Consider the following 15,788-nt stretch of genomic DNA (forward strand, 5'->3'; position numbering starts at 1 on the left):
TATCCGCCTCAAGGTTGGACGTGTTGTGTGTTTAGAGATGCTCTTTTGCAGACCTCGGTTGTAACGAGTGGCTATTTGAGTTACTGTTGCCTTTCTATCAGCTTGAACCAGTCTGGCCATTCTCCTCTGACCTCTGGCATCAACAGGGCATGTGCGCCCACAGAACTGGCGCTCACTGGATATTTTCTTTTTCGAACCATTCTCTGTAAACCCTAAAGATGGTTGAAAAATCCCAGTAGTTAAGCAGTTTCTGAAATACTCAGACCAGCCCGTTTGGCATGAACAACCATGCTACGTTCAAAGTCATTTAAATCAGCTTTTTTCTCCATTCTGATGCTCAGTTTGATAGGTTAGGTGTACCTAATAAAGTGGCCAGTGATTGTAGATGTTTGTCCACCATATAATGATATATTCAGAGTAGAGCTGCACAATATTGGTAATATTTAACATTGCAGTATTTTGTGTAGCTGCAAAATATATTGTGAAATCAATATAATTTCACCAGATGATTTGAACAACTCTATTTGGGAAGATTTTGTTAATTTAGATTAACTGGGATGATCAAATCTTTTACTATGCAGTGCATCTGGATAAATTATAATAAATTACAAGCATATAGAGCACAAATAAAAGTGAAATAAACAGTGCTTTATGTTTTTTTGGGAGAATAACAGTATTCAAGTAAAGAAATTGCACAATCAAATGTAAAATACCACAGTCATTACTGTATAATTAATAAAAAAATATATACATTTAATAATATCTTTATAAAATAATATGCTGCATTGTGACTATTGCGAATACACACATTGCGATATCAATGCTCAAACGATATATTGTTCAGCCCTAATTCAGAGTATTCGATTCAAAACGAGTCCTCTATTAAATTAAGGAACATTTGGAGAATTATCAGTCTCCTCCTGAGCATGAATTGAACTGGAAAAGCTGCCGGACAAGTGTTAGATCACTTCTATCTGGACACTGTCAAACTCATCCTTACACCAGAGCACTTAGAAGCTCTTGAGTTGATCTAGCTTTATAATCCGAGACACATTTTTGTCCCCTTTGCTTTGTTTTGCTAAGTTTTGTGTTATGAAATATGGAGTAGTCACGCTATCCAGCCAGTTAATTTCTTCTTTGCAGGGATAAACTGATTATATCACGTTGCTTTAGGGGTGAATAACAGTTTGAGTGAACACCCAATTGTGTAACACTGTCGTGCTTATATATTCTTGTCTAGAAGCGGACAGACTTTTTATATTTTAAGAAGAGAGAGGTGGATGAATATGGCTAAATATATATAAAGCATTATGTTTGAGTTGGTGTAGTTGGTGTGATTTGGGAATAATATGCTGTGGTAAAAAACAAATTCTTTAAATTAGCAATTTTCTGGATTTTGTCATTCATGTTTGTATTATTTATTTCTCCCACTTTATTTCTGCATTTGAATTGCATTATGGGACCTTGACCTTTCTTCCAACAACTTTCAATCTTGAGAAATAAAAAAGACATTTTTTTAAACTTATAAAGTACACTGCAAAAAATGCTTTTCTTACTAGGATTTATTGCCTTGTTTCTAGTCCAAATATCCAAAAATTCTTAAACCAAGAAGAATTTTCTATACAAGCAAAACATACTTTTTTTCAGAAATAATATGCCAATATTAAGTGAGTTTTTGCTTAAAACAAGCAAAATAATCTGCCAACAAGCAGAATAATCTTATGTCAAAAGGAAAAACAGGAATATTTTCCTTATCACATTGGCAGATTGGTTTGCTTGTTTTAAGGAAAAACTCACTTAATATTGGCATATTATTTCTGAAAACAAGACATGTTTTGCTGGTATAGGAAATTCTTCTTGATTTAAGAATTTTTGGATATTTGGACAAGAAACAAGACAAAAAAATCTAAGTAAGAAAAGCATTTTTTGCAGTGTTATATATATATATATATATATATATATATATATATATATATATATATATATATATATATATATATATATTGTCTAGGTTGGTGTTGTATATTACGATACAAAAACCTTGAAATAAACTGGCAGTACATTTTCTATTATTTTACAGACTTATTTCCAACATAAGCTCATTCTGAAAACGCACCCCTGTATGCATTTCTGGAGATCACAAATTTTTTAGTCAACGATACGTATGGCTGCATTTCGTCTTTAAAATGAACGTCAAGGAGCGGTATGATGCCGTATGATGCAGTTTGTTTTCAAAAATCAGCTAACCGCTTACCTTCATATGGACGGGTTCTACGCTGTTACCAATTTGACCTGTAGCTTGCTGCTTACGTTGACAGGCTTGAGATGCAGAGAGGAGTTGACCGCCATGATGGGGTTCGAGTCTGGCAAAGAACAGTTCCAGAAAGCAGACAAAAATCATATGGAACAAGTAAATAACAGGGTGAGAATGTGGTAAAATCTGAAAACATGGTAAAAATCAGGTGACCGCGAGGGCTTTTCTTTTTCTGGAGTACTTTTGAAAACACTGTCAGTTGAGTTTAGGGTTTTTTGGATTCGTGAAAACAAAAACTGCAAAAAAAAAAAAAAAACGTAGCCCCTGAGGCATATTTGGTGCTCTCCAGAAATGTATATAGGGGTACATTTTCAGATTAAGACGGGTTGCTTATTTCTCTATGTATTATTTCTTATACATTATATTATATTATTTAAAACTACTAAAATGGCAATGAAAGTCACTTTGTTAAACTGTAGAGATGAATTTTTAACATCAAAAGTCGACAGAGCAGAGATCAACGTCCTGTAATACAATTCACATAAGTAAATTAAAAAAGAAAAACAGGTAACACTTTATTTTGGTGGTCTATTTGAGTATTAGTAGACTGTCTGCTTAATATCTGCTGATACTGCTCCTTCAACATACATTTAACTGACTATAAGAAAGTTTGCAAGTGCATGTCAACTTACACTAACCCTAACCCCAACCCAACAGTCTACTTATAATCAAATGAGAATTAGTTGGCATGTAGATGCAGTGTAACCTAAATTCAACAAACAGACCATCAAAATAAAGTGTGACCAAAAAACACAAAATACAAAAGCTAATTAACAGATATTTGTTATATTCATAGACTAAAAATGCATGTTTAAATGAGAAAAGGATTGAAATGAGGTCAAATATTTGCACACTGACTTCAAAGTTACTAACAACAAAAACTACTGTCAGGACAGTTTACTGACAGTGCGTGAAACTTACTCCTATAGCCAGAAATGCTGGTTTCAATCTTCCTTTCAAAGTGGCAGGTACAGCTCAGTGTTAAATTGGTGCCGTGACCCGGACGGCCGTGACGAAGGCTAGCTAGTTAGAGCTTTCCAAGTAAACCTCATGTTCCTGTTCTTAAGGGGTGCACTGGTGGCTTATGTTGCTGTATTTAGCATCCATGTCAGCATGCATGCCTTTCTGCAATGTCATTAGTACCAGAGGGCTTGCGTTGGTGCAGTGACCCTGACAGGAGCATGTCAACACAACACATGTGGAATGTCGCCTTGACAATTGACATCAAACGAAAATGTGTGGTAACCCGTTAGCTAAGGTGCTAATTTTGTCTATTAACTAGTGGCTTATTTTTATTTAACAGGGACAATACACTGTTGTACAAAGACAATTGGTGCCGTATACATAGAGCATATACTGTAACATAAAGCTAATGTGCGGCCTTCATCCCTGGTTAGGCTTTACAGAATAAAACAGGGCCGGACTGGGACTCCTTTTCAGCCCTGGAGTTTCAAGCCTCAGACCGGCCCACCTCAGTTCATGACTGACTATATTAAAATAAGGTCATTTCCAAATCAGTTTCTAATGACACTATCATGTCTTTTTTTGAGAAAACAGCTGCTTTAGAACTTCAAATGTTCAACAACCCTAACAGTATTATATGTCTTAACAATAAAAATTAAAAAAATAAATTACTTAGATGAGGATCGAACCCGGGTCAGCGACGTCGTAACCTAACGTGCGAACCACTGGACCACAACCTATACATACAATAGTGACTCATCTGACTCATTAACCTGCAAGCTGCATCTTGCACATGAAGCTGCAAGAAAATAGATAAAAAGAGCGGAGCAGCGGTAAAATAATGAATAAAAAGGCTGCGGTCTAAAAATATGAGAGCAACAGATTCTGGAGCTAGGGAAACAGACCGGCCTACCGGGAATTCTCCCGGTCCTCCCGATTAGCCAATCCGGGCCTGGAATAAAATAAATACAAATCTACAAATAAAAACACACGAAAATACAATTAACATGTTTATACAGAGCCAACAGTTTTAAATGTAAGTCAATCTGCATATTAAAGGAAAAAGTAGACCTGACTATCCTAAACAAATCATTGTATTTGCACTGCCTGGAGTCAGCACCTAAGCTTTTCACTCATCATAGCACACGTGCTACTGATTATGACAATAAAAGTGATTTGATTAGATTTTTATTTATTTTTTTGACTACCAATCTACTGTAGACTCTCCCCAAAAAACATGACGCAACATATACAAACAAACTTTCCTTGTGGTCTCGCTGCCTTCATCCAAGCAGCGCCTCTTGACCACAACACACATCCTCAATGAAAATATCTGACACCTTCCTCACTGCTTTAAAATCCCACAAATGACTCATTGTGCCTCACACACACAGACACACACACACAAAGCTGCTTTCCATCAGCGCACCATTAAAGCTGCTGGACTACTGCATCACACTTGGTGTCATTTGGGAGCAAGCGATATTCAATCCACACCCATATTATATTGGTGTGTGACAAACCAACACCATGTTTAACAGACATGCCTCTCATAGCAGAGCATGAGCTGGCCTTTGTGACTAAAGGACACAGGTTAATGCAGAGCCTATAGCATGTTTTAAAGTGAAAACACATTGGCTGAGGGTCTGCGAGGGAAAAGGGTTAAAGAGGGAAAGCTTATATAACAGGAACCGGTTATGTAATGTAACACATATGCTTTGTGTATGTGTGTGTGTGTGTTTATTGAAGGGGTTTTCATCATATTCTTCTTAATTAAAGGATATTTTTGTTAGAATTACAAGTGTTTAGTCTGCTGTAATGGTGAAGTTTTGACTTAAAGAGTTAAATAAAACAACATCTGCTAAGCACAGCAGTTTTTTCAAGTGCACTGTAAAGAGCGATTACAGTAGTTACTTATAAATAAATTTAGCAAACCCATTGACTTCACTTTAATAATTACCCACTTAGTTTGTTTACACTGTAAAAAGTGATTAGTTACTTAAAGTGACTAAGTCAAGTGACTTAAAAGCAATAAGTGATTTATGTAAAAGACCACTATAAATGTAACAGAATATTGATTTGTATTAACATGTACTGTAGGTAATTATTTATTTGAATTTTTTATTTTTTTTTAGTTTATTTATTTATTTTTTATTAATTTACTATTATTATTATTATAAATATAATTTTTTTATTTTTTATTTATTTAATTATTTACTATTATTAACAATATTTTCAATTTTGCTATACTTTTATTTATTCCTGTTGTAATTGTATTTTAATTTTATTTGTTTGCTAATTTATTTCGGCGGCAATGTTCGAAAATGGGGGGAAAGTTACAACTTTAAATGTACAAAATGTTTTGTTAAAGCTTGAGAAAATCATCACAAATAAATGTTAAAAAAAAAAAAGCAATAAGTGAACTTTAACAATGTAAGTTAACCCAATGTAACTTGGGAGTTTTTAAGTTGACAATGAATTTACACTCTGGTGGCACGGTGGCTCAGTGGTTAGCACTGTCGCCTCAGCAAAAAGGTCGTTGGTTTGAGTTGCCATTTTCTGTATGGAGTTTGCATGTTCCTCCCATGTTCGCGTGGAATTCTTCTAGGTGCTCCGGTTTCTATTACAATCCAAAGACATGCAGTATAACTAAGTGAATTAGGTAAACAAAATCGGCTTTAGTGTATGAATGTGTCTGAATGTGAGAGTGTGTGGGGGTTTTCCAGTACTGGGTTGCAGCATATGTCGGAACAGTTGGCAATTCATTGCGCTGTGGCGACCCCTGATAAATAAGGGACTAAGCTGAATGAAAATTAATGAATGAATAAGTATACTCTTTTTTTTTTTTTTTAAGGTAAGGTCAACTAATCACTTTTTACAGTGTGTATTTCATGGATACATCCATTCATTCATTTTCTTTTCGGCTTGGTCCCTTTCTTAATCTGGGGTTGCCACAGCGGAATGAGCCGCCTTCATGGAGACAAAACTGTAAATTATTTAAGTAGATAAACATGACTTATAAAGCTAAGCAAGAAAAATACATTTTCCCAGAGATGGGTTGCGGCTGGAAGGGCATCCGCTGGGTAAAACTTGCTGGATAAGTTGGCGGTTCATTCCGCTGTGGCGACCCCGGATTAATAAAGGGACTAAGCCGACAAGAAAATGAAATGAATGAATGAAGAAAAATAAATATATATTCATGCACACAAAGAATAAAATAGAAAATAAAACAATGTTGCAAACAATAAAGCAAAATCTGTAATAGTGTATTAATTATTTATAAACAGATACAATTAAAAAAAAAGACTTTTTATTTCTTCTTTTTCGGTTGTATTTTCAAAATATAATTAATTCTTGTGATGCAACGCTGAAGTTTTAGCATCATAACTCCAGAAAATCATTCTAAAATGATGATTTGCTGCTAAAAAAACCCAATGATTTTTAATAAAAGCAGTTATTTTAAGGGATTTCATTCAGAGTTGAACGTTCAAAAGAGCAGTTCAAAGAAAAAAAAAAGAAACTTTTGGCAACATAAAATTTTTAACTGTCACTTTTTCCTCAATTCAATACACCCTTACTAAACAAAAGTATTCATTTCTTAGTATTCTATGACTTCTCGGAGAGTCTTTTGTTAAACTGATGGACATTGAAAGTGTATTAAGCTATTTTGAGTTTATATATTATACATGTTGTATTTTTATTGCTAAACTGAAAATTTAAACTTAAAATAAAAATTGTTATTTAAATAAAAGTTTTAATTTTTCTCCCAAAAAACAAAGCTGAGCCCAAACTCAGTTTATACTGTCACACAAGCACTGCATTTCCAGCCTGATGTCACGAGAAAATGTGAGTATTTTACGTTTTTCAGTCGTACGAAATGATACGATTTTAAAAAGGAGGCGTGGCACCTAACCCCACCCCTAACCCCAACCGTCATTGGGGAAAAAAGCAAATCGTACTAAATTGTACGAATTAGATCGTACGAATTCATACGAATTAGCCACTAAATGAAAAAGTTACGAATTGCTGTGAGATTGTGTTGGCATTTCAGATAAATGCTGTTCTGTTGCACGTTTTAGTCATTCATTCATTCATTTTCCTCTGGCTTAGTCCCTTATTATTTAGTGGTCATCACAACAGAATGAACAGCCAACTGTTTCACTATACAATATGTTTTACACAACAGATGCCCTCATAGCTGCAACCTACTACTGGGAAACACCCATCCACTCTCACACACTACGGCCAATTTAATCCATCCAATTCACCTATGCCAAATGTCTTTAGACTGTGGGGGAAACCGGAGCACCTGGAGGAAACCTACGCCAACACAAACTCCACAAAGAAATGCCAACTGACCCAGCTGGGACTCGAACCAGCGACGTTCTTGCTGTGAGGCATCAGTGCTAACCACTGAGCCACATATTTCTCTTATTAATCTTTTGCCATCTTGAGTAAACATTTGCACCGATGCCTTCTCAAAGCCCTCTTATAGAATTCAACCAAACTAAATCTCCACGTTGCCTCATGACAAGCTTTCATGTCAGAGGGGCGAATATGATTCCCAAAGTCGCTAATCTGCAATCAGAAGGCACGACCCCAGAAAACCCCACATGTTTGGCTTCCACATGTGACATCTCAGCAGGAGACTTTCCTCCAGGGCTTTCCTGCCTTTCATTGCAGATCACCCGTTGATTTAGCCAGCTAAACAACACTGTATTTCCTTCCCTCTTTCTCCATGAGAGACGCTGTCAAGGGGGAAAAGCAGACAGATGTGATTGGATAAAGTCACTAAAACTGACAAGCTGAGCTATGAACCATCAATCATGCTGTCAGTGTTCAAGCAGTCAGGCAGCATTGCTGTGTGTCCAACACCACTGAAAACTGAAAGACACGAGCTGCACGTGCACTAAAACAATTATTCATTGGGTTTACTAAATTTGACTACATTTAAAGTAAGTGGTTGCAAACTATTTATATGGGCTGAGTTTAAATGAAATTAAGTTGAACATTACTAAATGTTTAAATTCAGCCGAAATCAATTGTTTGCAACCACTTATACCTTAAAAAAGAATTGTAAATTCAATGAGCATTTTATTTCAGTTTGTCTGAAAACAACTAGACCAGAGAAAGACTAAGTAAACGAAAATGAAAACTATTGGTCAAAAAACATTTAGTTTAACTGAAATAAAAAGATAAAACATTCAGAATAAATGCAGAACTAAAACAGTTACTAAAAAAGGAACTGAAATAAAATCTTGATTAGCAAAAATAAATAATAGTTTTTCAGAATTAAGCACTGTGCTGGAAAATATGCCCTGCGGCTTTTTATAGAAACATCTGTAGATGCACTTGTTAAGGACAAACACATCAGAAAAGCTCATGATTACTACGGTTAATTTAGTTTCTTCAATTCACCTATAGTGCATGTCTTTGGACTGTGTGGAAAACCGGAGCACCCGGAGGAAACCCATGCAAACACTGAGAGAACATGCAAACAGAAAGGCCATCCAATTAAGCTGGGACTTGAACCAATGACCTTCTTGCTGTGAGGCAAAAGTGCTAACCACTGAGCCACAATATCGCCCATAATTATATACAATTTTCTGTTAAACATGTTCTAACTTGTCAAATTAGGCCCTTTTAACTACATTTATGACCTTTACAATAAAGACGTTTGTCTGAATTATTTATTATTTTTTCGTTTTATTTGTTACATCTGTATAGTTTCTAGAGTCAGTGTTTATTCAAACGATTACTTTATTTTTACTAACAGATTTGCACATGAGTTGGTAATTCCTGTAAACACTGAATGATGAATTTGCTCTTCAGTGTTTGGACTCTCAGTAATGATTTCAAACCACACTGAACTGAGCTAAACTGAACTGAACTTACACTAAAAACTGAACTACCCTGATCCAGTCACTATGTGAAGCTGCTTTGACACAATCTACATTGTAAAAGCGCTACACAAATAAAGCTGAATTGAATTGAATTGCTAAAGTTTGTCTTGATGATCTTTGATATCTAGTTATTATTGTTATTTTAGTGCTTTGGTTATTTTGTAAAGCACTGCTCTTCTAGCATGCTCTAGACACAAATCTTTCCCATTTTTATCAATTAAGATAGATTTTGATCTCCAATAAAATAGTTTGGCTCTTGTCCATCCGACCAGACGTCAGTGAGATGTTTGATGTATTCTGAGATTATTTATAAAGCCTGTTTGACTCAGATGTAGACTTTCCTGTCTCTGTGACTTCGCTCGACTCTTTGATTGATGTGCTCACGCAAAGCCAAAAAAAAAAAAAAAATGCTATTCTTCTTCGGGTCTTTGAACTGTTTGTTTGCCACTCAAATTTTCTGTTTTCAGCACTCACAAAGGAATCGCTGCTTTGTTGAATGTTCATAAACGGAATGCACACAGACACAGTTTGAGGAATGCACATGGTTTTTGACATTTTGAAAACATGCTGAGGAAAAAAAGCACATTCATAAATGACATCTGACATTCTCACGCTACCAAAAGACAATAGAGCCAATTTTGATGATGAAGTCACTAGATATCAATTAATTTCAAGGTACAAGTAAGATGAGGATTGGGAATCAGTCTAATGCAGAATTCGCAAGTCCTCTGTCAGTGCAAAATTGTGCATCATGTACACTGGACAAACTTAAAGCAGCACTTTCAGCGTATAGATCCTGCTTGTAATAGCTATAATCCCCCCAGCCACTCATGCACATTTGGTCATGTATAAAGCTTAACTGCTTTTGGGACAGTTATTTCAAAACTATATCTGTTTTTTTTTTTGAGTATATCTTGCTCTCCTTGCCCACTGATTGCCATTTTTGGAATTTTGTCCACGTCGTATAATCTTACAAAGATACAATCTGATAGCATAGCTTTTATTGTGCTCCTAGCCCAACGACTAATATTGCTTTGGTGGAAGGATCAGAAATCTCCAACCCCAACAGAGTGTATCCGTGATGTCCTCTTCTTTCTTAAGTTGGAAAAAACTGGACTGTCTAGAGCAGGGGTTTTCAAACTCGGTCCTGGAGGGCCGGTGTCCTAAAGATTTTAGCTCCTACCCTAATCAAACACACCTGAACCAGCTAATCATGCTCTTACTAGATATACTAGAAATTTCCTGGCAGGTGTGTTGAAGCAAGTTGGAGCTAAACGCTGCAGGAAACCAGCCCTCCAGGACCGAGTTAGGACACCCCTGGTCTTGAGATTAATCTAACCAGTTTAAGAAAATTTGGGACCCATTTAGGAAATATATCCAAGAACATGTTTTATTGTCAAATATATACCAAGTCCTTGTTACAGCAAATTGATTATTTTTCTTTCCTAAGTGCAAAGTAGAGTGTATTGTGTGATTCTACAATTGTTGTTTTTGCCAAGCCACATTGTTATTTACCTTTTTATTTGTTGGTATGATTTGTTTTCTTGTTGTATGTGCTTAAGTTAATACTATCTATACTTTTTAAAATATATAAATCTAAATTTTTTTTGAAGGAGGTCTTATTTGTTTAGTTTAGCTAGAATATTTATTATTATTATTTTTTTTTAATGCAAATTTTAAGGTCAATATTTTTCAACCCAGGCTCATTATGTACCCTTATATAGAGATCACAAAATACATCCCAGGAGGTACTTTTTAAAAAAAAAAAAGTTTTTGTTTTAGCAAATTCAACAGAGGCCGTTGTATACGCTTTTTCCGATCTCAAACTTTTCTTGCGAGTGCCATTTACGCCTGCTGATTTTGTGTAAATGCCCCAGAGGCTGCTGTCAACTGACTGACTGAACATCCAGCCAACCAAAGCCCCCCATACCCCCCAAAACTAAACCTAACCGACAGTGTTTTCAAACGCAATCCAAAAAAGAAAGGCCTCACCTAATTTTTACCACGTTTTCACATCTTACCACATTCTCACCCTGTTATTTACTTGATAATATTATTTTTTGCCGTTTGTTTTTGTTTTTCCTACTTTTTGGAACCATTCTTTACAAATCTTGAACTCCGTCTTCGTGGTCAACTCCTCCCTGCATCACAAGTCCACCAACATATGTAGTGAACTACTGGGCAAACCTGTTAACAACAGAACAGCCGTCCACATGGAGGTAAGCGGTCAGCCAGTAGAGTGAAAAGAAACAAAAGCCATCGACAGCGTCTTACCTCCTTGTGGTGTTTCTTTTAAAGATGAAATGCAGCCATTCGCAACTCTGGCTACATAATTTCCACTCTCTAGAAATGTATACGGGAGTACGTTTTCACAATGAGCCTGTGTTGATATTATCGATTCCTTAATAATTTTCCCCTCTACTGGCTAAACCACTGTTATCCAATAACTTGCCCAGTTAACCTAACATGCCTATTTAAACCAGTAAGTTAAGCCTTTAAAGTTCACTTTAAACTAATAGTTTCTTTTAAGACAACTACAAAATAGTAGGTGCTGTCATAATTATGATAACAAAATAAATGTAAACTAAAATTTGAAATTAGTTATTAAAACTATTATGTTTACAAATGTGTTGAAAAACCTCTTCTCTCTAATAAATAACTTGTGGGAAATATTTTTAAATGAACTGAATTTCAGAGAAAAGTTAATAATCCTCAATTTAACTTCTTATGTACTGTATAATGCAAAAATATGATAAATAAATGCATCGATAAATGCATTTATTAACACTGAGACATTTATTCATCACACTGTTCATTAATCTTTGTTAACTTCAAATAACAATAACACAATTGATCATGTTTAATTCATTTTAACTTCATTTGATTCAGTTGAACTGATATAATTAACCGACGTTAACAAATGACACTTATTCTTTCACAATTTAGTGAAAGAACCATGGGGAGTTAATCATTTCTTCCCTTTCTGAGCTGTTTCATTGAGCTACTTGTTCCCCTGCAGGACAAATCTGGGGAAGTGTCTTAGACATTACATGGCCTTCAGAGCAGGATGAGTCATCACACACACACACACACACATACACACACACACACACATACACACGTGCGCAACCTATAATGTGTTTTTCAGGCACTTCAGCAATCATTTGACAAACTGGACGTTCCACTGTAATATGACACCACCAATGCTTTGTGCTGGGAGCCAGAACTCATGATGCTTCAATGCAAACACACAAGTACGCACACACAGAGGACACTCAAACTCATTGACCAGCAGAACAGAAATCTGCTTTCTTACTGGCCTTTGCAATGTAACATCGGAGTGGATCTTAACTTTTTTTTACATGTCTGGTAACTTTAGTTTAAGCAACAGTTTACACCATTTACTACTGCTTATTACCTGCCTATTAAGAAAACATTGAAGATGTTTATAAGCACTTATAACGTATGATCTTATTTTTCATCCCTAATCCTACCCAATACCTAAACTCAACTGCTACCTCAATAACTATTGAGCAGCTAATTAGTAGTTTATTGAGCTAAAAGTCGTGTGACTAAATTTCTTTCTTCAGTACAATACAAAACAAGATGTATTGTTTTGATGTACCACCCCACATCAGACATGCTCCAACTCTATCTTGTAAAAAGCATTTGAAACTCCATCTTTAGCATTTGAGACTTTTTAATGTTGAGGGGTTTGCCTTATGTTTTAATTGTTATGTATGTGATGTAGGTTTTATTTTAATTTAGTATTGATTGTGATTAGCACTTTGGGCAAAGTTGTGTTGTAAAAAAATGTGCTATATAAACTAACTAACTAACTAACTAACTAACTAACTAACTAACTAACTAACTAACTAACTAACTAACTAACTAACTAACTAACTAACTAACTAACTAACTAACTAACTAACTAACTAACTAACTAAGATATCCTACCAGATATCAAACCATTTGTGGAAACTGATTGCAACAAGTTCAAAAGCTTATCCTAATGAGTACTGTGATCAATTTGAGTAAATAAAGCACTGTGAGCACAGTAAAACCCAATAAATGAAGAGAACTCAAACCAACTGAGTACTGGAAAACTCAATAAGTTAAGGCAACTAAAACCTTTTGAGGAAACCGATTGCTACAAACCATTTGAGTTAAAAAATAATCTACTGTATACTGTGAACTTACTCAATTGAAGTTGAAGTAATAAGTTATTTAATTAACTCAATACCTTCAACTCTGAGTTCAAAACTCTTTTCAAATGAGTAGAATTAACTTTTAGTCAATTTTGAGTTAACTACACTCATTTCATAAAGTTGACTGTTGAGTTTTACAGTGTAGGAGCAAAATAAATACCATGAAAGTCAATGGCAGTCTTTTCCCCCCAACATTCTTCAGAATATATATATTTTTGTGTGTGTGTGTGTACTATAGAAAACGAAACTCAAACAGGTTTGGAATTCGTGAAGGACGAGTAAATTAATTTTTAGAGTAACTTTTCATTTAAAAAGGCCAAATACTCTACATCCTCACTTTACTTGGATGGTCTAAAGCTCAAAGCGGCCTCTCAAAGATACTTATACAAGTACACACACATTCACGCATGCTCTAACTTTAGTGTTAACCTAGACACGATTAAAGAGCACTGCTGTAATGATATAGTAACGTTCTGTATAAATCTGAGCAAGTTTGAGGTCAGTCTGACAGGGCTAAATGCCTGCAGTATAATCATCTGCCATTTCCAACATGCTTTATATTCCCTTTGAAATATCTGGTGCCCTCTTGTATGATTATAGGCCAGTGATGGTGAATCAGGGGAAGTGGGGTAAATGGGTTGGTCTTACTGAAAACGAGCAGCTTATCTGGGATGGGAATAAAAATGTATAAATATAAATGTACACTGTGAAAAGTGATTAGTTACTTTAAAAAGTGAGTAAACCCATTGCCCTAAAAGCAAAATCTTGATTTAACTAAAAGAAAAGTCAGTAAACTCATTGTATAACTTTTAGAATTATACCAACCCAGGCTTATTACAGATATGCACCCAGGTCTACATTTCTGGGGACAGTGAAATATGTAATTGGAGGTACGTCTGCTTGCAGTTTTTGCTTTTGCAAGTCCACCAGAGGCCGCTGTGCACACTTTTTTAATGATCACAAACTCCTCTCATGCGTCCTCTTTTTGCACAAATCCACCAGAGGGCGCAATATATATTTCAGCCAACCAGGCCATCTTGCTATCGACTGACTGACTGACTGAATGACGGACTCGTTGCGGTCGTCACGGTCAAGTCCACCGGCATATGTGACGAGTTGCAAACTGATAGCACCGGAAAAGCCGTCCGTACGGAAGTAAGGGGTCAGCTTAAAAGGAACAAACGGAATAAAAGCCGTCTGCGCCATCATTCCGGCCCGTAGCATTCCTTTTAAAGATGAAATGCAGCCATACGTACATCTGGCTGCATTATTCACACTCTCCAGAAATGTAGACAGGGGTACGTATCTACAATGGGCCTGTGTTGCAACAACACACTCACACAAAAAATGACTTTTGCAGCTTGTTCAACCTGCTTATTTAAAACTTGTTTAAATAACCCAATTCTTACGTTTTTTCGGGACCTAATTGTTTTTTGTTTAATACATTTCAATTTGTAAAAATGATTAAATTAACTTAATTGACTTGTGTTGAGACAACATGATGGAATTGTGAGAAACCCTGCATTTTTAACTGTTTGTTTACCTAATAATTATAAGGCAACGAGTCTACAGTTAAAATTAACAATTGAAGATGTTCTCTGTGCTATATTACGGATACAAATGTTGTATTTCTGATATTTCTTTTATATTTTATTATATAAATTTTATATATTATTTTGATCTGTATCTTTTTTCAAATATCGCATTTATGGTTTTATATGTGCTTCAGAATGTATGAACTGTAAAAAATGCCAATTATCATAACTAATATTTTAGATTAAGTTAACTGGGTTGAATGTGTTGACAACTTATATATCAAAGTTTTACTTGGCTGAACTTATTAAACTTTAAAAACATGACTCAGCTGAACTCATATGTATTAGTTAACTTTTATTGTAACACTTTCACTTTAATTTATTTTTGTTTACGTTTGGATGACGTCAGACAATAAACATCTTCCTGCAGGTTTAGAATTTGATTGTGCTGCATGATGAAAAATGGCTTAAGCAGGATGACAAAATTTGGGCGGGTTTGGGATCAGTTTGGATTTTTTGGAAACTTTAATATTTAAGTTTACCAAACTTAAACCATGTCCATTACACTTGAATTATAAAGGTCTATCAGCATTATTCTCAATTATAACAACTTAGACCACGTCCATTACTTGTATTGTCAAGTCCTGTCAACTTTAACCCGTGGTACGAAAATGGTCACACTTTGTTTTGATGGTCCGTTTGTTGAATTTAGGTTACATTGCATCTACATACCAACTTATTCTCATTAGATTATAAGTAGACTGTTAGGTTGGGGTTAGAGTTAGTGTAAGTTGACATGTATTTGCATGTTGCTTATAGTCAGCTAAATGTCTGTTGAAAGAGCAGTATCAGCAGATATTAAGCA

General features: G+C 35.3%; 1 protein-coding gene and 2 long non-coding RNA genes across 5 annotated transcripts in view; 1 reads left to right on the forward strand and 2 right to left on the reverse strand.

The window, feature by feature from the left end:
* The window catches only part of LOC141381588 (uncharacterized), a 57,194-nt gene that overhangs the window by 16,861 nt on the left and 24,545 nt on the right, over positions 1 to 15,788 (reverse strand). The window contains exons 5-6 of one of the 2 annotated variants that reach the window (XR_012401885.1): positions 2,311 to 2,363; positions 85 to 212 (exon numbers count right to left, since the gene is read on the reverse strand). The exons of the other annotated variant lie outside the window; for it this stretch is intronic. This is a non-coding gene — a long non-coding RNA (uncharacterized lncRNA). The remainder of the gene's footprint in view (positions 1 to 84; positions 213 to 2,310; positions 2,364 to 15,788) is intronic. 2 annotated transcript variants of the gene reach the window in all.
* Positions 1 to 15,788, forward strand: part of ninj2 (ninjurin 2) — a 40,089-nt gene that overhangs the window by 6,359 nt on the left and 17,942 nt on the right. The gene's annotated exons all lie outside the window — the stretch shown is intronic.
* Positions 6,132 to 11,106, reverse strand: LOC141381594 (uncharacterized). The gene is made up of 3 exons (XR_012401895.1): positions 10,496 to 11,106; positions 8,737 to 10,327; positions 6,132 to 7,586 (listed from the first exon to the last, which is right to left on the reverse strand). It is a non-coding gene; the product is annotated as an uncharacterized lncRNA (long non-coding RNA).

This window comes from Danio rerio, chromosome 4 (genome assembly GCF_049306965.1).
Source record: "Danio rerio strain Tuebingen ecotype United States chromosome 4, GRCz12tu, whole genome shotgun sequence".
NCBI lineage: Eukaryota > Metazoa > Chordata > Actinopteri > Cypriniformes > Danionidae > Danio > Danio rerio.